Consider the following 27,696-nt stretch of genomic DNA (forward strand, 5'->3'; position numbering starts at 1 on the left):
AATGGTCTGAGGTTTCATTCGATCAGAGGATGATGTTTGTGTACAGTGTGTATAAATGGCAGCGCTGCATTATCCTTAACGTAGCAAAAGGGCCTGTGAAATTTTTGTTTCGCGGGTCAATAACGAAAGAGTCTAACGGTACGCTGGGGGAAATTTAAGTATATTTCTCATTGTACATTAATGGAGTTAATGTACTTAAATTTATGCGACTTGTAATTAAAGCGGAAATTTGTACTTAAAAGTAATTAAATCAAAAAATTTCCGACGCTCGTAATTAAAGTAATTAATCATGTAGTTAACTGTTATTATTGTACTTAAAAAAGGCTTGCGTAGGAGTTAAAGGTTATTGCGTGCACTCGGTGGCCACCTAGCTCACCTGAATTAAATCCTCTGGATTTCAGGGTATGGGCGAACATTGAAGCACTGGTTTGTTAACATCCTCACCCGAATTTGAACTCTCTGTGGACCTCCATAACAAAGCATTGGAGAGAAATGTAATGTGATTATATTGTCAAGGTCTGCAAGAGCTTCAGGGCCCCGTAACGTGGGTAGATCACCTTTTCGTGGTACGTTACTGGATGTAAGATCTACCACCGATTTCTAGTCCTGACTACTTCAAACTAAGGGAACAGGATGTTTCAGTAATCAAAGGAACACATCTTAGTCCTTTTTACTTTTTATGCCTTGTTGCTTACATGCTTACTATTTTTAATAATAACTTCTGTTCAGGCTTTGTTCACACAAATCTGGAGAATTTATTCAACCACAACATTGAACTACTTGATGCTGTATAAGGTATGTCGAGAAGCTTTTATTCGACTTATATGAGTTGTAACAGAGTTTATACGATATTTTTTTTTGATTATTCAGCGTTTATATTACATCACTACTTTCTTAAAACAGTGATGCTCTGTAAATACTTATACATGTCGTTGCACGGGATTCTCGAACCATGTACCTTCCGATCACCAGCCGCTTGCCTTGTCATCTGAGCTATCCTTGAATTCATCATATGGACAACTCATTAATCAATAAAAGCTTGCTTGAAAGTAAATACCTATCAGCACTCCCGATCGCAACTCTAGCTCCTTCAAGGCCCTGTGGGAATGATTTATTCATTCATCGTTATTTAAATGAGACTAATGTTACCTCTTCACCTGTCCAAGACGAAAGAAAGGATGCTCGGTTAAATTTTATAAATTAGATCAATGCATTCATTGTCCTGAGTCAAGTGATCGATAATAACTATTTATATTAATTAGACGTAGAACACAAATAAAAAAGGGTTGAGCTTGAGATTGAACTCACGACCTTCTACTTGGAAAGCGAAAACGGTAAACACTACTCTACTGATTTCGTCTTGTTGTCGAATAATGAATTTAATACGTCGTTTATAAAGCATTTACAAATCATGTGATTACAACACGGACGCAAAGTGGTATAAAAGCTATTATGCTGACTGTATTCACCTTTATTCAGCAATATTGTAAAGCAATGCTAATGGAGCTATAGAACATTTATTAGACGTCTAATAAAGCATGTTATTAAATCAACTGAAAACAGTCGAATTAAAGTGTCAATGTATGTACAAATTACACTTATTCAGTTTGTTATTAGATCAAACTTCTGGCGTTGAATTGGGAAAACATTTAACGCTTTTACAGCTTTTAATAAGTAAATTAATCAGATTAGAGCAAACAGTGGAATAAATGTGCATCTATCGATCTCAATGAGCTTTTTCAGCACATAATTCGACAACTCGTTTTATTCAGCATTGTACACTGTTATATCATAGAGGTAACTCTAAGACCACTGGGTCCCGAAGAAAATCATTATTATTTTTGGCTCACTCAGTACCAGAACAACGGTCCCAAGCAGTCCCAAGCTATTTCACTCACCCCTGCATGTTCTGCATGAATCCACACACCCCTGATGTTATCTGTCAAACTTTCATAGCGAATCAAAACAAACATAGTGTAGTAATAGAATTTCAACTAGAATAGGGTACGTTAATCGTTTGCTTGGGACCAATAGGCTTCTAAAGTGGTGAGCCAATTTAAAATCGTTAGTTTCGTATTGATTGTTGGTTATATCATAGAGGTAACTCTAAGACTAGTAGGTCCCGAAGAAACGTGCTCAACTTTTTGGCTCAGCTCTGGTACTATCTTCGGTCCCAAGCTAATCGATTCACCCCTCGAAACACAGGAAAATCCAATAACCCCTCATTTTATCTGTCAAACTTTCATAGCGAATCAAAACAAACATAGTGTAGTACTGGAATTTATACTAGAATGGGGTACGTTAGTCGATTTGCATGGGACCAATAGGCTAGTCAAGTAGTGAGCCAATTTTAAATCGTTATTTTCGTATTGATTGTTGGTTATATAGCATTTATTCAATATATATGCTTATTTGTGACTCTGAATTGTTTGTTTGGTATCCCCATGTTCTTCCTAAGCACTTCCAAGCTCGCGACAACAGTCGTATGAGTCCTATTATCGTTTGTTTGAATGATGATATTGTATATTATCACCCATATTCTCGTTCTCGTTCGTACCGTATTTTCCATACAAAAATATGTATGGAAAATACGAGTCGAACGAAAACAAGAATATGGGTATATGTTGTAATTTTTTAATTTTGTGCGCATCATTTTGCTACACGGATATAAATCCCCTTTTAACTTTTGGCAAATTTCTATTGCTTCTTATTCATAAAATATATAAGTCAACTAATAAGCAGACGCTTTGCAAAAAGTTAATGGAGATCATGTGTGTCAAATGAAATGTTTAAATGGCCACACATACCGCTTATGCATTCTTATACGACCTATGTGTTTTGCCTAACGGAATGTATAAGGCTGATGTTTTGGCAAGATGTATAAGTGAAACACATGGATAAAATAATTAACTTTCTTTTCGTACAGCCACCAGAGAGCATTTTTTTTAGGTATAATATTTACCGTTTCGAGATACCAAACCGGTACTAGAAACCCAAGCATTTGTTTGCAGCAAAAACACCCACACCAAACGAACAGCTGACTTTGACAAGTGGGCATTTGTTTTGGAAGAAGTAGTTGTTTGTCGTGTTCTCGTATTTCGTCGCTAGTCGCAAATTTGGAAAAGAGTGAGTGCTGCTATTGAAATTGACTGTTTCATTCGACCAAGTAATTAAAAAGCTTTGTGTTGTCGTCACATTTGTGCAAACAGTGATACAAATCGTCCAGCCACTTCAAAGTGAAGTCCAGTGATCTCGTCTATCGGACCCACCACCAGAAAGGTAAATGGCAAACTTTTTGCTTTCTTTGTTCTCCCGTAAACGCGACGGTAGCTGGAAACTTGAATTCCCCATAAATGGAAGGTGGTTCTCCAGCTTCTGAGAAAAGAAACGATTCTCATGACACTGCTGCTCAGCTCCTCAATTGCGTCGTTTTCAGGGTCGTTCTTTGTTTACATACTAGGGTATGTTTACCAGTTATCGCCATACGTTCCGTGGTCTGTTCCAATTATGACCTATGGAATTCCCATAGCCCATAACTGGAACACATCACAATAGAAACGTATAGCCATGACTGGTACATCTACCCTAATGAATGTAGATATTGTCTGTATGGCGACCAGCGTCCTCTATTCCCTAAAAAGAAAGTAGCAAATTAAATAAATTTTATCGATTTTCTTCAGCAAACGTAATTTCCGGATGGCGGGGAACTGAACCTTGGTAACTCCAACAGAAGCATATGAGTTCAGCCACACAGTGCAATGGTATGGAACAGTAGTAAAAGGATATTTTGCGTGATTCGCATTCCTTTGTTGTCTGGAGTCGTCTGCTTAAAATGCAATTGCACTCAACTGGTTTCACTACATAATGAAATTAATAAGTAGTTCTACACACAACCTTTGCGAACGCACACTGTTTCACTGGGTATTTATTTGTCGTGCATCGCAAAAATGTTGAATTTGAATTTCAGCAAAGCTTGTAGGTAGCTGTAAATAGAATAAATTGAATTTGGAAATCATCACAGGAAGGGCAGAGCAGATCCCAGTATCAAACACACTTATGAGATAGCATTTCATATTAAAAACTTAGCATAAACATTGTTCGCACGAATCTTTTTTTTTAAGTTCCTATTTATTTATATATTTTTTATTCATCACAGTCTTCTGAGGAAACCAATTTTAGCTGCAGAACAGCCAACTTTTGTGTGTTTTGTTGGGGGAGTTAAATTACTGCGTCCATTGCTCAAGTTACTACAATTAATAAGTGAAGTAAAAAGAGAAAATGCAAAAGGGAAGAAAGAAAATAAATAAAATTTTCAATTTTTCCTCCGGGATTTCCAAAATGAAATAAATTGAATGCATCATTTTGCGCAGTAACAAACTACAGTCTACCAGCATTTGTGCGCAACTCTATCTCGTAGTTGTATTTATTTTTAGAACACTATTATGCTTATGCGCTGTTGTGAAGTGCTACGAATTTTCTCTCACGCGGTTATTTACTACGACCTAGTTTCCTGTCAGGAATGCTATTCCGTGAAGACCTTGAAAACTGTACCGATTTGAAATATCCAACTAAAAAGAGGAAAATACTAAAAATGATAGCACATGTCTTCTTCTTCTTCTTCGCTTTTCAAGCTTATTTCTTATCGTATATAAGCTAATTGCGTGCTCGCAACTTAGTGTTCTAGATGCACTTCCACAGTTATTAATTGAGTGCTTTCGATGCCTTTACCATTTTTGCATTAGTATTATTGTGTGGCAAGTACAATCATACTCTGCCCAGGGAATTCGGGATAGTTTCCAGCCCGAAAAATTCCTAGACCGGACCGGGAATCGAAACCCGCCACCTCCAGCATAGTCTTGCTTTGTAGCTGCGCCTTCACCTGAGCTAAGGGAGGTTCCATGTAGAGTCGGTGTATAATGAGTCACGCCAAGAGAAAAACAGTTGAACTCGCATCACGGTTTCCGAAGGATTCCCTTTCTTTTCACTTGGCAACAAAGGACTTCTACATCAACTTTAAATGACTTCTAGCGAGAACCAAAAATAACGGCTGTAGTGAATCATAATATCAGTGATTTTGTCAAATTATCTTATCAAAAAATAGTAGAAATTCTCATTACTGATCAAAACCAAACGAATGCCATGACCATTTAATGCTCGCTGCGTGTTTATGATGATTTCTTCAATTTTATTTTATATTTCATTGCAATACCTTTCGTGGACCTTTCATAGCATCGTAATGTTTATTTACTTTGCACGATAGGTAGCCGATTTGACAGTTCAATAGGTAGACTTGGCTTCACTCTTGGCGTGACTCATTATACACCGACTCTAGTTCCATGTATGTAAGACGTAAAACATTATTCCATAAATAATGCTCACATTAACATGTGTTCATCAAATTGATAGCCAGTTTTCTTTACCTTCCACTGATTGCTTTGCTGGAAGGGTAAGGGTATGTAATTTTTATTAGACCACAGAGTCATCTTCGTTTGAATTTCTTTCTTCAGCAACATCTTGATTTGATTTGTGATTGTAAAGTTGCACGGTTTTATGTAAATAAATGTAGCGCAAAGAAAGAGCAAGCCAGCTAACTACCTTGCTTGCGTCTAGTGTGTGTATATGTAGCAAATAACTATTCTTTTCGTTGCTCTCACATATGTTCGATACGATACGACACAGATTCGAAAACAGATGACAATCTGCTCAACTTTGTACTTTTCATTTTTTTCTGTCTCACATTTAGAAAAGGTCGGTAAGATGTTTACCGATTTTTTTTTTACAGAACCTGTTATTAGGTTCTGCAGCGTGACGTCACGAATGAACTCAGTGTTAATCGGCTGAACCTTTTTGACAGTTCAGTGGTACTGTTTACAAGCACTTAGTCGTTTTTTCGAAAAAAAAAATCTAAAATTTCCGAATTTTAACTTGAAAATTGTCGAGGAACAGCGCGGTGAAAGGATGTTGCTCGTGGACAATGCAGAAGTGTGGTTTACATCTCACTGCAGTCTGAAAAATAATCGAGAAAATCTACCCAAGAAAAAAACGACTAAGTCCACGTAAACAGTACCACTGAACTGTCATCAGATTGAGGTTAACCCCGACGGTGCAAAACCTAATTAGGTTCTGCAGCGTGACGTCACGAATGAACTCAGTGTTAATCGGCTGAACCTTTTTGACAGTTCAGTGGTACTGTTTACAAGCACTTAGTCGTTTTTTCGAAAAAACAAATTCTAAAATTTCCGAATTTTAACTTGAAAATTCAGTGCCAACATTTCAAAGGGGCATAATTGCTTTTGTAAACAATGACTGTAGCCATCAATTTCTCGCGAATGAAATCTTACCTCTTCAAAATAACAATGCTAGCTGGTAGAGGAAACATTCCTCTACCTAATGGTGTCATTATTTTTCATGAGTGAGCTTTTATTCGCGAGAAATCGATGGCTAATGCCATTGTTTACAAATGCAATTACGCCCCTTTGTAATGTTGGCACTGAATTGTCGAGGAACAGCGCGGTGAAAGGATGTTGCTCGTGGACAATGCAGAAGTGTGGTTTACATCTCACTGCAGTCTGAAAAATTATCGAGAAAATCTACCCAAGAAAAAATCGACTAAGTCCACGTAAACAGTAACACTGAACTGTCATCAGATTGAGGTTAACCCCGACGGTGCAAAACCTAATTTCTTTTTTATCCACAATGTCTTCGAAAGAATTCTAGCGTTCAGAATCATAAGGACCGAACAGCGATGATCGATTCGAGGATCGATTCTCTTCATGGATTTTCTCTTTTGTTAATAGCTCGGCTGGATTAACATTTCTCGTTGCGTTTGATGTTGCTTTTGCTAGCTATGAAAACCTATCACTACAGTATACGAAATTATGGAATAATTTCGGAAAATTTATTCACTTAACTGTGGTAATGCGAAGAGAAAATCGATGAAGAGAATTGATCATCGCAGCTAGGCCCTTATAGCCGGCGCCGGTGGTTTAGTGGTAAGCGTGACTGCTTTCTAACACCCCAATGGGTCTAGGTTCAATCCCGATCGAGGTCGGTGGGAGGCATAAAAATCTCTGGTCACGTCTTCCTTCGGAAGGGAAGTAAAGCCGTTGGTCCCGGCCCATGTGTGTTGAATGGGTGCGATATCATACGCAGGTGTGGAAGCTGCCTTCCTGCACATTCGATTGCCGTCAATGGATGGCAATCGATGTCCGACGGTGATTGGCACTAGATTGCAGAACAGAGACCGACGTTAAATAAAGGAAAGAAAAAAGAAGCTAGGCCCTTATGATTCCAAACGTTCTTATGATTATCTGAAAGTGCAAAATGTTGTCATGTCGATGATAAAAAATGAATAACTAATTTCCAAGATTTCTGAAGAACTCATGTCTTGAAATTCCATAGGTTCTTTCAGAGTTATTAAGAGTTTTCTGTAGCATTTCACTTAACCTCAAAGCGTTATTCGTAACTTTTGATTATATGACAATTTCTGGAAAATCATTACACGAAAGACCATTTGCCGGAATGGACTATTTCCCAGATTTTTGCTTTCGTTGATGCAAACAAATAAATTTAACGATTTTCCTAGCGTTAAACCCGGAAATAATATATAGTAAAACCTAACCTAGACTCGAATCGAATTTCTTGATTTTAATCCATATCATTTTGCATTACAATGTTTTTCAAATCAACAATTAAAAACGAATTTCAGACTTTGTTCGCTAGGGTCAACAAATCAAATTTATGCCTGAAGTTGGGCATTGTGAATCGAGCTTAATTTTTCAAAATGGCGTTTTCGATATTTTTCAATAAATTATAGAACGAAAACGGCTCTTATAATCGAAATGACGTCTGAGACAAAGTTGTTCACGACGAATGAGACCTACTCAAATTTGAGTTTAGTTAACTCATAAATCACATAAAATGCAGGAACTAAGCGATGAGTAAATTTGCCTCATGTTCAGGGCTGGTAGCAGGTCACTTTTTAGTGACTTGGTCACTTTTTTGAAGCCAGTCACTAAAAAGTCACTTTTAACACCTAAAAGTCACTAAAGTCACTATTTCCCTAAAACTAGTCACTAAAGTTACTTTTTCGCAAAATGTTTAAATTGAGTACTTGGCACTAAGAAAGTCTACAGTAGTTTTAACAAAATATACATATCTGTTAAAAAATTGAAAATTTTAACCAGGGTGACCAGTGAACCGTAAAACGTTAGAACACCAGGAAAACTATTGGGAAGTGCCTTCAATTTCGATTTAAAAGAGAATTTTAAAGGATTCCAGGGCATACACCAAGATATATCAGAGAAGAATACCAAAGTACAGACTACGAAAGTCTCATGTAAAATTAACTGTTCTGAGGACCGATTTCTTCATATCCGCTTAAATCTAAAGCCAGGTTTACCTATCTAGTAAAACTTGGCTTAACACATACGGGCGTCGCTTTTGATTACTGTTTAAATTAATAGAGACTCAAAATTCAGCTCCGAAACAATTTTGTAAATAATTCTAATGTAATTATGAGTGCATTTTAACGATAGTTCTGAGAAGAATTCTATAATGATTGGATGAGGATTCTAGGTCTAATTATAATAAGAATTCAAAATTAGTACTGAAATGGCTCTGATGAAAATTTCATGAAAATCCCGTGAACTCCAAAGATGGTCTCTGCGGATAGTTCTAAGAGAATTCTGGGGTGATTTCTGACGATACTTTCAAGAGAATTCTAAAGAGTTCGAAATAAATTCCGAGAAGAATTCAAATGGAATCGAATTTTGAGGAAGGAATTCTGAGAAGAGTTTCAAAGTTTGTGATGGATTTTTGTTTAGAGAATTCTGAGGAAATACTATGGGGATTCTAAGGAGAATACAAATGAATGCAAGGGAGAAGTCCAAGATTATTCTAAGCAGAAATTTATGAAACTTCTGAGGTTAATTGCATGGAAATTCTAAGGATGGATTTATGGAAGGAGCCTTCAGGGAGTTTCTAAAAGAATCAATAAAAAAGCGAAAATAATCTACTTTAACTAATCATGTGTTATTACTTCATGCGTGAATTTAACGATTTACATAGTCGGAGATGCTTAACATCAAATATCAGACTTCAAATGAAGATTTTATACGACCGAGGAGGAGATTCAATTATAGAGTTGATAGTTCCGTTATAGTACAGCAGTGTGAAAATTGTTTATCAAAGTAGAAAGCGAGCAAAGGACAATTTTGAGGAAGGTACGAATCGGGTAGTTGTTTACGTCAGATGGCGACTTGAGTGTGAAACAATCAATAGAACTGTTTCCGCACATCAGAGATACATGAGAAAATCGGTGATCATCCCTTTTGCCAGTGGTGGCAGGGGGAAACAGCCCCTCACCATCCCTCATTAACGGATGAGCTTGGTAAAGGAGATGCTCTACCCTATTCGTACCTTCCTCAAAATTATCCTTTGTTCGCTTTCTACTTTCTATATACAAATTTTACACTTTCACACTATAACGGAACTATCAACTCTTTGTTTTCATCTCCTCATCTATCGTATAAAATGTCCACTTTAGTTCTGATATTTGATGTTAAGCGTTTCCAACTACGAAAATGATCTATTTCCAAGAATTTTGTTGATTGTTCTGCAAATAATTTCAAGAATGCAATATTATGTTTGTAAAAGCTTATTTGCTTCTAAGTTTAAGAGAAGGGGAATTATACTAAAAAAGTTCTTGATATCATTCTGAAAAAAATTCTGTGAAAATTTCATAGCAAATTATCAAAGTTATCTACCTAGATATTTCAAATATTTAGAGATTTCGAACGCAGAATCAAATTCAAGATCATAAAAATGGGAATTACTATTTGCTAGTCATCATGTATAACGTATAACGTATTCAAATCACTTCAAATGCTCTTCACAGGGGTTTCCGTTGTGAGATTCGATTAAGTTAGAGGAATTTATGAAATTTGATACTGAGTTCCATGACATAAAAAGTTTATTTCGATATCAAACCGTATTTGAATTTCTATGTTACCATATAAATGGTTACTTATTTAGTATTTACAAGTCACTACTTGGTCACAATTTCCGTAATTTTAGTCACTAAAGTCACTACTATTATATCGCATCAGCGCTACCAGCCCTGCATGTTTTTACAGGTTTTTCCAGGAAAAAAAATCCCGAATATGAGAAAAGTAAAGATTGCATTCACTCAGTCTATTGGTACTACTCCTAGACTGGATAAAATTTTCGCCAATTTCTTCATTTTCCGACATCTTTTGAGATTTTCCACAGGAAAACATGAGGCAAATTTACTCATCGCTGAGTTCCTACACTTTTGGGTGAACTAAACACAAATTTGGGTTGTTCTCATTCGCCGTGTAGGAAACTATAATTTTTAAGAAAAAGTATCTCGATTTTCTTTTTATCAGCAGTTGGCAGTGATGCCAACATTCCAGTTTAAACTGGATTCAAACAGTTAATGTTTGAAATCTTCCAGTTTTTTGAGAATTCACCCAGTTTTATTCAGTTTTCCATTGTTAATAGCTAAATATTTTGAAGTATGATTACCAGTACAGAATGATTAAGATGCTTACACGTTAAGCTTTTATATTGAAATTGTAATATAGAAAATATGCAGCATTTAATTTAAATGCAATATTGCAATTGAATTATGACAGTTTACATAACTTTATGTCAAAGTTAACCTAACTGATGCTGAGAACTTTTAATAAATCAGTATGTGTCAGGACAATGGAACCATGTTGTTTATCTACCAATACTATTTAAAAGGATCGGAGCTTCTAATGGCTTCGTTATCTTCTCTTGTGAATTTAATTAATGATATTGAGGTAAAATTTTAGCTGGTTCTTATGCAGAGTGTCTACTCATTTTGCTAAACAAAATTTCCTGAGATTTCCAGATTTTTCCATGCTTATAAAGACTGTACTCACACAAAAAATGCAACAGACTAAAATGATCACCAAAAATTCATTTAAAGTCGGATATTTTTGAAACTCTCAGGGGATAAATAAACACATATAAGCTATGTTTTTCCAAAGTTGGTTTATTCAACCTCCTCTCCTAGGCTAAATGCCCGTACCTTGGACTTAACGCTACCTATCAAATCCTGTGCAACAGTTGCGCCATCTTTCTTACATACTTTTATCCACTTTCTTCAAATCCTTGTCGTTTTCGAAGACTTTCCCTGTTTTCCGGAGCTTGCCCTTCATAATCGCCCTGAATTCTGCTATTGGGCGAAGTTCTGGCGAGTTTGGCGGATTTGCCTCCTTCGGCACAAAAACAACATCGTTGGCTTCGTACCACTCCATCACCGGTTTCGCGTAATGGCACGATGCCAGATCCGGCCAAAACAGAGTGTCACCTTCGTGGGACCAGAGGAAGGGCAGTAGGCGCTTTTGGAGGCATTCGTCTTTATATATTTGGCCATTGATGGTGCCGGTCGTTATGTACGGCTTGCTGAATTTGCCGCACCCACACATCGCCTGCCACACTAAGTACTTCTTGGCAAATTTGTCAACCTTCTTCGTCCGGAACTTCTCCGGAACATTCATTGGCGTCCGCTTTAATATACGTCTCGTCGTCCATTACGATGCATTGCGGCTGCATCAACCACTCGTGGTACAGCCAACCGGTGGAAACTAACGATTTTAAATTGGCTCACTACTTGATTAGCCTGTTGGTCCCAAGTACATCTATAAGCGTACCCCATTCTAGTCGAAATTCTAGTACTGCACTATGTTTGTTTTGATTTGCTATGAAAGTTTGACAGATAAAATGAGAGGTTCGTGGATTTTCCTGCGTTTCGAGGGGTGCAGCGATTAGCATGGGACCGAAGATAGTACCAGAGCTGAGCCAAAAAGTTGAGCACGTTTTTTTCGGGACCTTCTGGTCTTAGATTCACCTCTATGGTACAGCTTCCTGGCACGGGATTTGGCCACCGTATTCTGTTTATCGGTTCGGTTAGGCGCCTTCCTTACCTTGAAGACATGAAGTCCGGCCCGATTCATTGTCTGCTGGACGAACCAGACGGAATAATTGACCTTCTTGGCCACGTTCCGAATCGAAAGGTGCAAATTGCCACATAACATATGTGGACCTCGATCATCAAAAATCGACCCCATTTCAGTGATTTCAAGTGGTATGGAAAGACATCGATCTGTCAAATTGATTATACCAGCTGTAAAATGAGAAAGTGGATCAAGGTGGTAGTCAATTCAATTAAAATAATTATAGCGTCGTTTATAATTCTCTATCTTCTTAGAACTTTTGAACTTATGTCTTGGTTTTACTATTTACGTTCTTTATTTATAACTATATAGCTAGCTCCTCACCTCACGAAACACAGCAAAAAAAATATTAACGTTTGCAATCAAAAAAGTATAAATTTTTCGCCGATTTTGTATGCAATGACCTGCCACCCAACGATTAATCCTGAAATGTCATTGTAAACCATACGTATTGTTTTTCTGTAGTTATGGCAAAAAAGTGGGGAAACTTTAACGCCAATACTTCTTCTAACCTTACATCTTTTTGTATACTTAGAAGAAAAATGTATGTATCATTTTTTTTTCGTTAAACTTTTTTAAATGTTTGGAGCCAATTGCATCATCCATTGATTTCATTTTGGATTAGTAGGAGGAAAAATACGACCCCAAAAATTAGGAGTTAACTGTATACATTTTGAAGTCCAAAGAGAAGCAACATCCTTTTGCAACAAATGTCCCGGTTTATGCGGAAATTATGCAGTGTTTTCGTGTCGCAATAATTACGCCGTGTCGCAATAATTACGCAAGTGCAAAATCGAGTGCTTATCGATACCTGTAATACCCAAGGATTCAATCCTCCATATACTTCTCAGCTGCAGCCGAGGCTGCGGCCAATTGAGAATGTTTTGAGCAAAACATCAACTCCAATTGTTTTGCACTAAAAACATGGAAAGATTGATCGAAAAGACAAATGAAGGGCGTTCCTAGCAAACTTTTTTCGATCACTATGGCTAAGGTATCTGGGGCTCCCAGCTAGCTATCTCAAAGTTAATACGAACGGCTATTAGAGATGAACTAGCCTTCAGCTAAAAATCTCTCAAATAAAGATTAAAAAAAAGGAACGGCTATATTTTCTAGCAACAATAAGCACTATTTACAGTAATCGTTTGAATCTATTTTACATATGATAAGTGTACCAGTACTGGCACTAGTGGTCCAGTTTTTGGCCCTAGGGCTATATTTGAAATAAATTTTAATCACTTTATTTGCGTAGATTTCTTACCTTGTATCGAAACAAATTTAGAAAAAATGTTGAAATGTGAAATTTAAGATAAGGTCGATTCGACGACCACTAGGGCCTAAAACTGTTACACATACCCTAGTTTTGTTTCTAGATTTCTTAGAAAAAATTCAACTTTTTATATATATCAACAGAATATTTCATGACACTCCTAAGTTGACTTCCTAATAGCACAGTGAACAATATTATTCATATAAAATATTTAAATACACCTATTCAACGCAAACATAAAATCTTCGAATTGTACATTCAACTATCGCAATTTACGCAATGAATCGAATGGAATTCAATCAGGTCAAAGAGACTAAGAAATATTGCATCTGTAAATATGCAATATTACTGGTTAATAACGCTCTTGATTGGCTTCTGACCGGCTTGAAAATGCTAGTTTAAAAAAAAAACCTTTGATAAGCCCCCTGTAGAGCTGGTCGAAAAAAGAAAGGCCGCATTATCCGATGTCAATCATACAAGGTCTGTAACAGCAGGCAGCTTGCTGGTGTTAGAAGCAGAAATGTTATAAACATTGCTGCGCAATCTAATGACGACGTTGCGTCAGCACAACATTCCAAACTGCGAACAGCAGACGTGACATCACAGGCAACAGCTGTTTCGTGTAAAAAGATATACTCTTAGGTGAAATACGAACACAACATTCAACTGTGTAATACCAATAAGTCAGTTAGGCCAGACCTTGTATGATTGACATCGCGCATTACCCTGACAATTTACAATTCGCCTTCACTCTATATCTCTTTACTCTTTGGTAAAATCCCATCCGCAATCGTCAGTCTGTGCGTGAAATTTGGTGGACATTTCCTTACCTTTTCACTCCTATGAAAATCACATAACATACTATTAAGCTTTGTGTGAAGAGATGGTGGCTCGCTGGTACTATGATGGAGTGAAGTGATAAGACAAAGTTCGCTAAATTTCATGCACATATTTTCAGATGCTAATGGGATTTTACCAAGGAGCAAAGAGTTGCAGGGTCGTCGTCAACGTCAATGCTTACTGAGCATGCAACCATATATCTGATTTTCTTCCATAAGAGCTAATGTCGCAAACGTTAACTTTTTCTGCGAATTTCCCGAGAATTAAAAACCACTCAAGTCACCTACACGTGTGTAGAGGGAGACTTCTCGCGTCACTTTTCAAATAGACCAATGTAACTTATCCACCATTTTGAGAAAATCGAAGTTGAAGTTCGACAGATTATTATTTTAACTGTTTAAAAACAATACTTTTGCAATACTATTTTTAATGTAGTCAGTGTATAAAAAGGTTGAAAATTCAGAAGAAACGCTAAAATCACAATTCACAAAAATTTCATGCCACAACATAGAAAAAACCACAAAGGACGTTTTGACAAGTCGAGTTGTACATCGGACATGTTACATTGGACGATTTTTCTCAATGACATAATCAATGATTGTTACATTGGACGTTTTGTCTACATGATACTAGATTCCCTTTCACAGATTTCAGAGTATAGTACCTAACTTTAGATTGGCCCCGCCTTTGGAAAATGAGCACCAATCATGTTAGGCAGTCCGAATGACCGAAGTGACAATCATGTACCCATCATTTCAAACTGTACATTGGACAATTTTTGATTAATGATTATCTTAAATAAATGAAAGTAAATTTGTATGGATGTTTTTGCATCACATACGATGATAGAAGAGCAATAGTTTGTATCGCTTAACTCGATTTGTTTACATTTGTTACATTGGTCTATTTGAAAAGTGACGCGAGACTTCCCCTATCCGATGGAATTGGTGGCTTACATGGAATGACTTTGAACTACAAGAAATATACGAAAGAAGCTATTGTTTACGTTTTCGACATTGGTTTTTATGAATGCACAGTGTCACGACAATGTTGTTTTGACAGATCGATGGCCAACTATACCAGTTATACCACTGAGGCACCACAAAAAAGGGGTCAACTTTTAGAAAGTTATTTTGCATGTAGTTCTACATATGTTATGTGAAATTGCGCTTGAAGTAATCCCTCACCTTCCTTGCGTTCACGGGGTCGGTCGTCTTCGCTTTTCTTCCGCTGCCACCTCGCCGTTGGGTCGTCTGGGTCTCCTTGACCGATTTTACCACACGGGACACTGTTTCGCGGTTCACCTGTGGGACTGGCCTGGATTTTCCACGACCGCTACTTTTTTGTCCAAGCACTTCTTGCTTGGAAGCCATCTCGATAACCAATTGACAGGTTTGTGACGAGATTTTGCCTGGGGGGGACGTGCTGTCAAATTATCCTACTGATCATCTTGTATGAAACTGGTTCCAAACGTAAACAAACGCTGTAGGTTTCTTATGGCTTGTTTACGTTTGGAACCAGCTATGCGAGGTAGGCGACGATTGTTCGTATTTGACAGCCACATCCCCCCTTGGATTTTGCACATGTAAACATTACACTCTAAACTAGTTTTACTCAAAATTTCATCAATTTTTACCCATCCAATAAAAGGTTATACCCTTAGGCCGTTCGCAATGCTGTTGTATTTTATAAGGACTGTTTCAATTTGAAACTAGAACAGAAACGCACCTCTCGCAATGCTGAGTTGCAGTTTCATTATTCGAGCACTATTTTGCACCAGATTTGCAACTGCTCGACTATTCTGTTTTATTTCTGAGCGAGTTTGAAACACGAATTTATTTATTTATTTATTTATTTGTCGTCATGGAATCGAATGGAACTCTGTTTCAAATTTCTTTGGATGTATTTCAAGTTTCGAAGAGCTTCAAAAAAAAAGTCAATGAACTTCGTAGAGAACCGAGGGGGACGACTCTATCTACGATGCAGAAAAGATTGTGTTTAGCTGTGGCTAGCTGCACGCACGCTGAGTAGATAGAAGGAAGATTTATGTCTATTTTGAAGATTTCCTGCAAAAAGATGAAGCGCGATGCAAGTAGATGCGAGAAATGAAAGATGATTTTTCGAAGATTGATTCGCTAGTGTGAGATTTGTTGAGCATCTAGAATTGAGATTTAGATGTGTCGCCCCCCTCGTAGAGAACAGTAAAGTTTATGGAACTTGATGATTACAAAAATCTTTTAGAAGTGTGCGTTGCGCTGATCGTGGTACAGTTTTATTTTTGACAGTTTCATATTATAGAATTGTCGACTCGTTTAAAACAATTTTGAAACTCGGCATTGCGAACGGCCTAAAGAAAGTGTTGCATTTTTTCGAGTACACAATCTTTACACACAAAAAACTAAAATTGTATCAATAAATATAATGCATTTTCAAATTAAAAGTTTCCCAAAATCCCAAAAGTTTCAACTGCGAAAATATTAAACATAACATTTATCTTTTCGCCTTAAAACTTTTTCTTTCACTTCCGACTTGTAAATTTAAAAGTGCATTTTTTGAAAGTAAAGTTGTATAACTGTCAAAAATACATCTTTAGAGGTCGTTTTTACTGGCAGCACTGAACTCTCATTTGCCGCCTTTTCCGATAGTGGAAATTTGGTCATCGTCTGCTGCAGAAATATGGGATAACACTGAAGGTCATCACTGTTTTCCCGAAACAGTTTCCTCCATCCCATCGTCCACAACCGGCGGAATTGATGGAGTAAGCTCACTGCATCAGCTGTAGTTGTTGATGCAGTGAGCAGCTCACTGCATCAGCTGTGGTTGTTAAGAGATAAACTAGCCATATGGCTAAAAATCTCTATAATAAAAGGAAACAAAAAAAGCTGTGGTTGTTCCGCCGGAAAAGCCTAATTTGGACTTCAAACGATCATCGATTCAAAATTGAATTTCCCTAGTAGGGCACCAGATTCACACGGAACATGTACTACGCTACCCTGGAGTGGTGCTGGGAATTTGTTGAAAAGGCTCCGTTTGCCAAAGTGTCACTTCCTTTATCCTCTATCTAGTACACGGGGATGTCTGGATGACTTGTTTCCCCACTAATCTGTTTCCCTCTTGTTCGTATTTTTTTTCGATTTGGATGGTACACGGTAACCGCAAAATACCCAATAATGACTACAAAGTAAGCATTTTCGAGGAAAACCGGGACTACCCATTAAATGAGTAACATTTTACCCATTTATGAGTAATTACAACTACAAAAATAAGTAGTAAGGATTTATTTATGAGTAAAAAATACTGATAAATGGGTATTTTTTTACTAATTGAAGTAAGTAAAAAGTACGAGCAAGAGGGAAACAGATTAATGGGGAAACAAACCATCCATACATCCCCGTGTACTAGATAGAGAAAGACGATTAAACGTCAAAAAGGTCTATTGCGGTATCATCTGCGAACAGGAAAAACCTAAGAGAAGAGGTGACAATACGGGGGCGAAAATGAACCATTTTTCTGTCAAACGTGAACCAGCTCCTGATTGGCCGATTTCATGTGCGTAAGATAGAGATAGAGATAGATAAAGATAGAGATAGAGATAGAAATAAAAGAGGAAGAAGCCAATTGTCACCTCTTCCTCTTAGGGAAAAACAAGCAAACGTCTCTGAGGGGAGGAATTTCGGAAGTGTAGATGCTGTAAAGCAAAGGACCCAACAGACTTCCTTGCGGAACACCTGCTGGGATGGAGAATGTGTTTGAAAAGCAGCCATTCAACGATACCCTGAACATCCTTTTCTGGAGGTAGTTACGGGTGATTTTAACCAGATGTAGTGGGAAGTTGAAGTTACAAAGCTTGTACACAAGTCCGTCATGCCAGACATTGTCAAACGTCTTTTCACCGTCTAGCAAGGCCATGGTTGTGGACTTCGATACAGCTTTGTTACGTCGGATGTTGTTCATCACCCGTACTAGTTGGTCATTGGTTCGAACTGTTCCTGTTTCTGTTCAACTGTAATGTTGTGTTCCTCGACAAACGTGAGCAAACGATTGAGAATGAGTTTCTCGAAAAATTTCCTCAGCGCTGGAAGGAGGCTGATTGGTCTGTAGCTTGAAGACAATGTTGGATCCTTACCCTTAGTGTTGGGTTTACGGATTGGTATAATTTTTGCTACTTTCCAGATGCTTGTAAAGTAGTGCAGCTCCAAGCATCTGTTGAAGATAACGGTCAAAAGAGACTGCACTTTCATGCTGAGTCTCTTCAAGATTAAATTGAATATGCCGTCATACCCGGGAGCCTTCATGTTCTTGGTGCATTTCAGCGCTGAGCAAATCCGTTGTACTGTAATCTTATCGACCGAAGGCACGACACAGGCATCTAGCGACATGCTCGTCGATCGCATTTGCATTTGGGTGATTTAGAGCCGATTGTCATAATATTCGTCTCTGAGAGGTGGAACGGGTTTGGGATGAGTTTTCAAGACCTTGGCATCCTTCCTGTTCAGATCGGCCATTTCTTATCTTTTGTCCAGATCGCCAGTCCTCTGAAACTGGCGTCTAAGAACATTTCTTAAGTGAATCAGTAATTGGGTGTGGGAATCAATAGCAACAAACTTACCCCTCACAGGAACTTATCGAACACATGCCTCGTCAGCCACGGATATAGATTGTTGGGGTTTTTTTTTCAAAGCACGGTCTACCATTCGTCAGAACTGCATCCAGTTGACATGATGGTAGTCTTTAAGCAGGCAGCTTCTAGCAGGAACCACGTTGACACCGACTTCAGCCAGCACCGGTTGGTGTTCGGAGCTGCGATCATTTTGCGCCTCCGGCTGGGATAGTCCGATGTTCGACAGGAAAAAGTCCAAGGTGGAGGAATTTCCCGCCGGAGAGATGAAAGTTGCTTCGTCCGGAAACTGTACACTGTACAGTCCATGTTGTGCGTGGTCGAACAGTAAACATCCGTTCCGGTTCCGCTGGTAGTTCCGCCAAGCTTCATAGCGGGCATTCAGGTCGCCCCAACGATCACCGGAAGCTTCTTGAAGGGGGTGGGGGCAGTTTGCACCCGTGAATTCGCTCGCCTTTGCTGAAGAGCACAAAGAGGCGGTTGGTTGTTGGTTGATGCCTGCTTTCGGATGCGTTTGAAGTCCTCGCGTTAGGAGCACTGTCTTTCGAAACCTTGAAGAGCACCACCACAGTTGGCGTATTTTAACGCCACGGCTCCATCCGCAGCGCAATTGGAAGTGGCGTGTTGCTGAAAGGTGGCTTGATGTTACATTTGAGGGTACCGTGTCCAAAGTTGTGGCACCGCTGGCACTGTGTTACATCACGATGACCGCCACGGTATGCCTCCCAGTGTACGATGATAGAATAAATCGAGCAGATGGCTTGCAGCGCATTGAGCGTCACCGTCCCCTTTTGGAAGTGAAATAGGAAAAGACAATCCGGGTAGATCTTCAAGCTTTCGTCTCTCCTCGTCATCCGGAAGACAGCGATTGGAGCCAGCTTGTACCGGTCCTTGATTTCTTCTTGGATTGTTTTGGGATCAAAGTTCGGTAGGCCACTGATTACCACCTTGAAGGGCTTCTCACCAGGGCTGTCATGCGTGAAGCATTCCGCCTTGGAATCTTTCAAGTTATTGACGCTAGCTACCCACTGTTCTTCTTGTTCTCCGCTTTCTCTCCGGGAGCGCTGCCTTCCCAGTGTTGTTAACTTTTCATGGAGTACGATCCGTAGATAGGTAAATTTGTTTCCATTGCGTCAATTATTGCTAAATTTAATGATCATTTCCAAAAACAGTTATTCAAAAAGTAACATTTTTTTCTAAAGTGAAGAACGGGGGGTGAAAAATTTGGAAAATCCGTAGAACTGACCACACTGGATGCAACTAGCACTATTGACAACGTGCATAAACGTGCAGTAAACCTGCGAACGTTTGGAACGAATTAAAAACTTATCGAACAACTCGACAGTGCGAGCAAAAACTGAACTGAACTGCTTGACGGTCAAGCAGAGAATGATGCTGATTTGTGATCATCAGCAGCAGAGGCGCAACAGCAGCGCTCTTTTATAACTTTACAGGTTCAAGTAGAACTATGCACAACCAAGTGGTACTCGATTATGACAGCTGGGTTAGGGAAAACGTTTATTTCATTATTATATGAAATAAAAGTTTTCCCTAACCCAGCTGTCATAATCGAGTACCACTTGGTTGTGCATAGTTCTACTCGAACCTGTAAAGGTATAAAAGATCGCTGCATTGTCATTTTTAATTTGTAAATTAATCAAAAGTTTTTTATGGAAAATTGGAAGTGTTTATTTCAACGGATTCGTTCAAAACCTAACACCTTTTCGTGACGGTCGCAATATTAGATTTTACATTCCACGTCAAAATACTTAAAAATCAATGTTTGACTATGGGTCAACGCACAGTGCGTCGTGGCGCGGATTTATCGGATTCAAAATAGGGATTTCTGTAACCGTCCTGTAACTTTGTCTCGATCGCTTATGTTGATTTTGTGCTCAGCAGTGATTAATAAACCTAGGAATTTTAGATAAAATTAAGGTACGCTCGATCCAGTTTCAAAAACATTATTGATTGCTTACGGGAACGTCATTACATTTGAATAGCTCCATGTTTCGGGGCTTCAACGGTCGTGGGTCGCAGTGGTTTGTTGTTTTGTGAGAGGAGCAGTTGCCATAGAGCGACCTTTTTTTGTTTACTGAGGCTCAATCTCAGACCCTTTTACATTACGTTGATGGGGTTGTATAATTTGCTTTCCATGCATTAAAAGATCGTATCGCTTTCCCAAGTGAATTCAAATCTAATTCACCTTTACTCTCGCCCTTCGCACTAACAAAAGTGTCCTTCCGTGACAGCAGTGGGGATGATGAGATGTAATCGGTTTCTAGTAACAACGGATGTCGAACTAACAATCCTTTCCCTCCCCGATGACAGATGATGAAATGTACTTTGCTTAAAAGTTAAAAAAGTTACATCTTAAATTACACTTTAGATTTTGAGGGTTAGAGCGCGTTCTGCCAGGTTAGCCGAGGCAGATTTCATGTGTGAGTAAGTGATGACACTGGTCATTGTTATGTGCAATTCTCTTTAAAAGGTGCGTTTCATATTTCACCACATGTAGTTCCAAAGAGCCTGAATGAAATTTGGCGCTTGCGAAGATCACTTGAAGATACGATATGACGGAACATTGATACTAACTGTATAAGTAAATGCTTCCAGAAATTAGTTAATAAAATGTGTTAATTTTCAACAAATTTAATGTTGCATTGGAATACTTTAAATCGTATTAAATTTAAATGTACCCTCATTTCACATCCGTTGAACCATTCCGTTCACATCCCGTTGTGGTTATATCACAGCATTGCTAAGAATGTATATATCTATATCTTTTCCGGCACCATGAAGTCAACAAAGTAAAAGTGAAAGAAGAGCTGCAAAATGGAGCACATGCGATACAACAATGGAGTGATGCTCGTTAAGAAAATACCCGAAGACGCTGTCTATTTTCCGCACTGGTGTTATGGTTTTATAAGACGCAACTGTGAACTCAAGATCATCATAAAAAGATAATGGACGTCGAAATGTCGTAGAACACAGGAGACTAGTAGCGGCTAGCAGTGATGCAGAGAAGGACAACAAGTTCACTAATAGCGAAGACAACAAATCAAGAAGACTGGCAACTCTTCCATTTTCTCATACAAACGCTATGAGACAGGTAATATCGCGTCATCTGCCGCTCAATGGCAAATGCTCGGGTAAATGCTTCGAATGAATTTGATAGCAGAGATTACATCCTCAGAAGAAGGGTTAGTGTATTTGCTCATTTTTCTAAGCGTTGCTTCCACCTTCACTCAAGCGCAGCGCTAGTGTATCTGTCGCTTGGATTCTGGCAAAGTTGCCAGTCTTCTTGATTTGTTGTCTTCGCTAATAGGCACGAAAATTGGAAAATTGGTGAGATCGTTTTAATTTTTATTATTGCTGAGTGTGCCCAAGACAAACAAAGAAGAGAGCCCACCGCTATCGGAATTAGATTCCTTGCTACAATGGGTAGTACACCACTATCATGCATCATCATCTGCAGTATTCTAGGAATACAATATTCCGAAAAGTTTTCAATTGAAAAATTCATTCAAATCATGTTCTTCGCAACATTTTCCGTCAGCTCTCAGTCTGGTTTCGCTCCGTGAACAACCCAACCATATGACTCCGTAACTTGGGACACACCAACACCATAGCCGCTATAAGTTGTTGTTTGAAGCTCACCTAACATATGTGCGCATGCGTTGCCACTTTGTTTTGATACCGCCTGCCGTCTTTCCTCATGTTGTGGAACCCAATAAACCCGCCGTCGTCGTGGTTCCGCGTCGTCTCGCAACTCGCTCGGTCGTTCCCAGTGGCGACGACGGTGACGCGACGCGGGTTTGTACTGGGCTACTTGAACGCTTGAACCAACACCACCCCGTGCAACATATGATTCGTATTGACTGTGGTGGTTTATTCATTCAGGTTTATATGCCATCACTATTTTTTTTTTTTGCAGTGTTCAATTAGATTGTGTGTTGTGTATACTTTCTGGTCTCACGCGCGATCTAGCCAGGGGTAGTTGGATAGGTTCAGCACTCAGCTTAGCCAGTCTTGTCTTGCTCTCTGTTCCAAACAGTTAGCACGTGCTCCAGTTCCTGCTAGAATTCAAATATACTCAACAGTCAGCGCAAAAGTGAATAGGAGAATAAGTTTCTTGTGATTAAAAGTGAGTGAATCCGTTCCCCTTGCTATTATCGATCCGTGAAGGAACCCGTTACGCCTGACGCAATATACGGTTGGAGTTTGTTTGCAAATATTTCTTAAAATTTTATAACGCCACCACCACCGTCTCATCGCCGCGTGTTTGTTGTGAAATTGGCGACGAGAATTTGCGCGAAAAAGCGAGAAATTTCGAGACGTGTTGTAGGTGATTCACAAATTTGGGTTTGGTGCTCCTATTCGGATCGAACAGCTACATATATCGAAAATACAGATACGACAGGGATGAGTCTTTCAGTAGGGTAACATGTGCAAGTAATTGCGCATTTATTGTTGAAACAAGTTTCGCGTTCGCAATCAGTAGGTATTTACAGAGCAGTTAAGAGAAATCGTGGGGATGGCTAGTGGTATTAAAGCTGATGGGAGTTACTTACTGGAATCAAACGTCGCAAAACGAGTGGGTGAGGTGTGAACTATTGCACCCCTATGCATGATTTTGTTCTTTGTTTCTGTTTTGTGCTTAGTGCGGTGAGCTCCAAAAGGGCATTGGTTATATAATGTTACTGGTTCTAGTTCCTGGTTGCACGAAATTAATATTTAGGGACAAAGAAGAATGGATGGGACAGCCACCACCACTGCCTGTAGGATGTAGGATGTTTCGACTAAGCTGGAAATGCACGGTTGCACTTCTGTTAGGTCTCTAAGGATACCAAATTGGTGTTATTGGAAGAAGTAAAAAAAACATTGCCTCTATTATTTGTGGCATTTTAAAGACGTGTATCTAAATCAGACTTGTTCAGTTTTTATCCATTTAAATATGAAACATTCCCATAAATTAACAGTAATAATGAGTAGTTCCACACCAAATGACGATACGATCAGACTCAACTTTCTTAGATTTGCATGAAACTTTTCATAATTGTTTGTTATGGACAATCATTCACATTTGTGTTAAAATTCGACCATTTTGAGTTTTCCAAAATGACGTATTTGACATTTTTCAATAAAACATAGCATGAAAACGTCTTATCTTAATGACGTCTGAGGAACAGTTGTATAGAAAAATATAGTCTTGCTAGGAAAAATATACACGGTACTTTTTTTTTGAGTAAACATTTGAAAAAAGTATTTAAATCTTAAATAAAACTCAAATTGAGCGGGATCAATATTTATAATTTAAAAAAAAAATCTTATAAAAATGCCAAAAGTTTGCATTTTTATAGGTTTTTTAAAAGATATATAAATATCGAACAAGGACATTTTGAGTTCGGGTTCTTCTACTTATTATTCGCATTTCAAGCATATTGCTTATCGCATATTAGCTTATTGCATGCTGTCAACTTAGTGTTCTAAATGCAATTCCACAGTAATTAATTGAGAACTTTCGATGCCAATTCCAATGCATGAATTTGTATATTGTGTGGAAAGCACAATGATACTCTATGCCCAGGGAAGTCGAGAAATATTCCAACCCGAAAGATTTCCTCGACCGAACCGGGAATCGAACCCACCGCCTTGGGCTTGGTAATACCGTGCCTAGGCTATGAGTTGCTGCGGGATGTAATATCAGCCTAGCCCCTCACTTCGGCCTATCAAGCAAATAACTCAATCATTCAGCAATAAAGCCTGCTCACGTTAAATTTAGGACACTAAGAGAATATCGGGGGAAAAACTAAGAGGTTGCATCCAAGACACGACCGTAGGTTTGACATAGGATTACGAAAGGTAGTTTTCATGTCACAGCAAAAGTATAGTACCTATATATTAAATTGATTTCTTTACCCGTTACCAGTGAAAAAGTTCGATAGGTTGCAATTCGGAAGCAATTTGAGAGTTCTGTTTGTGAGGTGCTCTGTCGATTTCCATGTAGTGCAAGCCAATCCTGGACGATATGCCTTGGATACAAGCTCTTACTCTTTAGTTAACTCTTTTATCAGTCATTTGTGAACCTGAAAAGGACCGATGGGTTGGAAGCTTGGAAGTCAGTTTAGAACAATGCTGTGGAAATTTAAGCTCGATGTTCTTGGAGATGATAGCGGTGCGAAAATGAAATATGTATGAGGGAAAACACATCAATCACAAAATCTGAGCCTACCGGAAGATACCTACGTTTATGCTTTTTGATGCAAATTTTAAGCCTCTCCGATATCGGCATGATTTTTTAATGGCCTAATTCTCTTAATAGGAGGGGCTTAAAATAAAGACTGGAACGCGCAAAAATTAGTCGACAAAAAATCGTTTCTTTCAGTCAAAATTCATATCACAAAAATCTTCTTATTTTTCTTTTGGTAGTTTAATTCATATATTTAAAGGGAAGAATGTTCGTTTATTCTTTTGGTTTGCCAAATCCGAACTGCCGTGCCTTAACGCCTTCCATTAAATTTTGCACTGTGATCATCGAACTTATTCGCCACCGAACGCTAGTTAGATTTAAACTGCTGCTCGTTTTCCATGGATTAATTAGTTTTTTTTTAGATTCCGTTTGACCAAGACCCAATACACGTTGTTCGCATCGTACCACTCGATTGCCTTTTTCCCATAGTGGCAGCTCGCCAAGTCCGGCCAGAACAGCACAGGTCTATTATGTTGCGCACTCCTGGACGTAGATCTCTTGATTATTGATCGTTCCCGTAGTAATGAAAATGCCGCTTTTTAGACCATACGTGCATATGGCCTGCTAGACGAGATATTTTTTCGGGAACTTCGATAGTTTCGAAAATTTCAGCCACCTTCCCTTTGATGCGGTATAAAACTCCTGTCCCGGAAGCTGGTTGAAATCCGCCTTCACATAAGTTTCGTCCATGACGACACAGTCAAACTTTGTGAGCAGATTCATATACAGCTTTCGGGACCGCTGCTTTGCCCACGTGTTTTGTTTGTAATCTCGGTTCGCCACCTCCACCTTCTTAAACGTCGACAACCCGGCTCGATCCTTGGCCCGCTGCACAGTAGAATAGGAGACATTGAGCTTGCCAGCGACGTCCCGAATGGAGAGGTTAGGATTCCGCTTATATTTCACCGCCACCTTCTTCGTCGTCGCTGTCACGTCCGGATTACGATTGCCGCCGCTTCCAGGCTTCCTGGCGGTCGACAGACGCTCCCCGAAAACTTTTAAAATGTTTGTCACGGTCGATTTGGCCACATCCAGCAATTTGCCAACTTGGCGTGTGTGAACGTTGTATTCTCTTGCTACGCGAGCAAAATTTTGACAAGCTGCTCCTCTTGCCTGGACGTCATTTTGAAAACTGGAGAGAAAACGGTGAAAACTCATCATAGCAACCATTGAATTACACTCAACTTCCAAATGCAGCATTTCAATTTTTGCGCGTTTCAGACTTTAAGCAACGAAATTTATGCCTTTTATAGGCTAAAAAAAATGTTTTATTAAATTATGGAATAATAAGATATTATGATAATAATTGATTTGCGTAAGCAACAAGACAAGATTGTAAAGTTTGTGTTTGACACATAAAACTTGCAAATTTAGCTTTGACAAAGTCACAATGAGTGGTTTTCTGATCGCCTTTTCGCGAAGAGTGGGTGAGATAAATGACAAAATCGCTTATTGCGACTCTCATGTAGTAAAATTGGCAGGTATTATGTGTCAAACACAAACTTTACAATATTTTCTTGTTGCTTACGCAAACAAAATATTATTGTTGGAGCAGTAAGCCATGAAGCGAGATCGGAGAAAATTTTCATTCCCCTAACAACCATTGTTAATTGAAGATCAATAAAAAAAACCCCGTTAATTTGACTGTGTGTTTGATTCCTCTACACAGTTTTATAAGAAAATGTGTCCAAGAGTTTAAGACCAAGCGTGTGAAGATTCCGTTCCGTCTTCAGGTGAGTGAACTGTCGGCGTGAGTCCGAACCAGCCGCCTAAAACAATTATCATAATATCTTATTATTCCATACTTTAATCAAACATTTTTTTTTGCCGAAATGAATGGAAGGAACCCTGAAGATGGGTACGGTCTGGCATGATCTTGGAATCAATATTCGGCGACTGTGTTAGGGAAACCAATTTTCCCATCACGGAAACGTCTCGTTTTCTGATGTCAAAATTACGTATTTTCATGCAAAAAATGCACAGAACTTTTGGTTTATTAAATAGATAATAAAAAAAAGTGAAAATTGATTGGAGGAATTTCTTGCTAAAATTTTTCGAATTGCGAGATATTCGCGATCAATCATATAAGTTCGAGATTTTTTTGCTTTTTCTAGCGTCCTGGAGAAAACCTTACGAAGTGTTTCTGGTTATTTTACATGGTCATGTGGTATTCAGTAATTGCGAGAATTTGTATGTATCACTCCAATACTTGACGCAATTGACCACAAACGTTTGGTTGCTGGGTACATTATCAAAGAGCTTTAGGGGTGATGTGGCTGGCAGCAAGACTAGCGAACGATCAATGAAAATTAACTCTTAAAGTCTTAAACAACAATAATTTATGGTGATCCTGAAAAGGACCGTTTTGTCGTGATGGTTGAGTAATGCTGAGGTATTAGAGTGTTCAACACGGATGAGACTGACGGGCTGTATGTCGTTTGGAACAAGAGTGACGCACTCGGCATAGATGGCCCACAGAGGCTCACGACGAGCAACTGAATTCGATCAGTGGTTGAGGGCAGCCTTAATAGCTAACTGCTTGCGGGAAGCCTTTTGTTGTCTACTGGAGAACACCACCACTCACCACACGCGGTGATTGAATGAACAGCGTTCGTTGAGACCGGATGGAATTCAATATTGAAATCTGTGTTAGGGAAAGCGCTTTTCGCAGGCAATCGGTGACCATTTTATGATCATAGCAACACTT

At 38.8% G+C, this 27,696-nt stretch overlaps 1 protein-coding gene across 3 annotated transcripts in view; it reads left to right on the forward strand.

The window, feature by feature from the left end:
• The first annotated feature begins 3,097 nt into the window (after positions 1–3,097).
• Positions 3,098–27,696, forward strand: part of LOC135706988 (T-complex protein 11-like protein 1) — a 39,731-nt gene continuing 15,132 nt past the window's right edge. The window contains exon 1 of one of the 3 annotated variants that reach the window (XM_065228702.1): positions 3,098–3,279. The gene's annotated coding sequence lies outside the window, so the exon portion shown is untranslated. Of the gene's footprint in view, positions 3,280–22,730; positions 22,884–27,696 lie in introns of those variants that run through there. The other 2 variants (XM_065228704.1, XM_065228701.1) reach the window with 2 other exon arrangements.

Source organism: Ochlerotatus camptorhynchus, unplaced genomic scaffold (genome assembly GCF_037179485.1).
Source record: "Ochlerotatus camptorhynchus isolate MF236.1 unplaced genomic scaffold, CSIRO-AGI_Acam_v1.1 ptg000300l, whole genome shotgun sequence".
In the NCBI taxonomy this organism is placed as follows: domain Eukaryota; kingdom Metazoa; phylum Arthropoda; class Insecta; order Diptera; family Culicidae; genus Ochlerotatus; species Ochlerotatus camptorhynchus.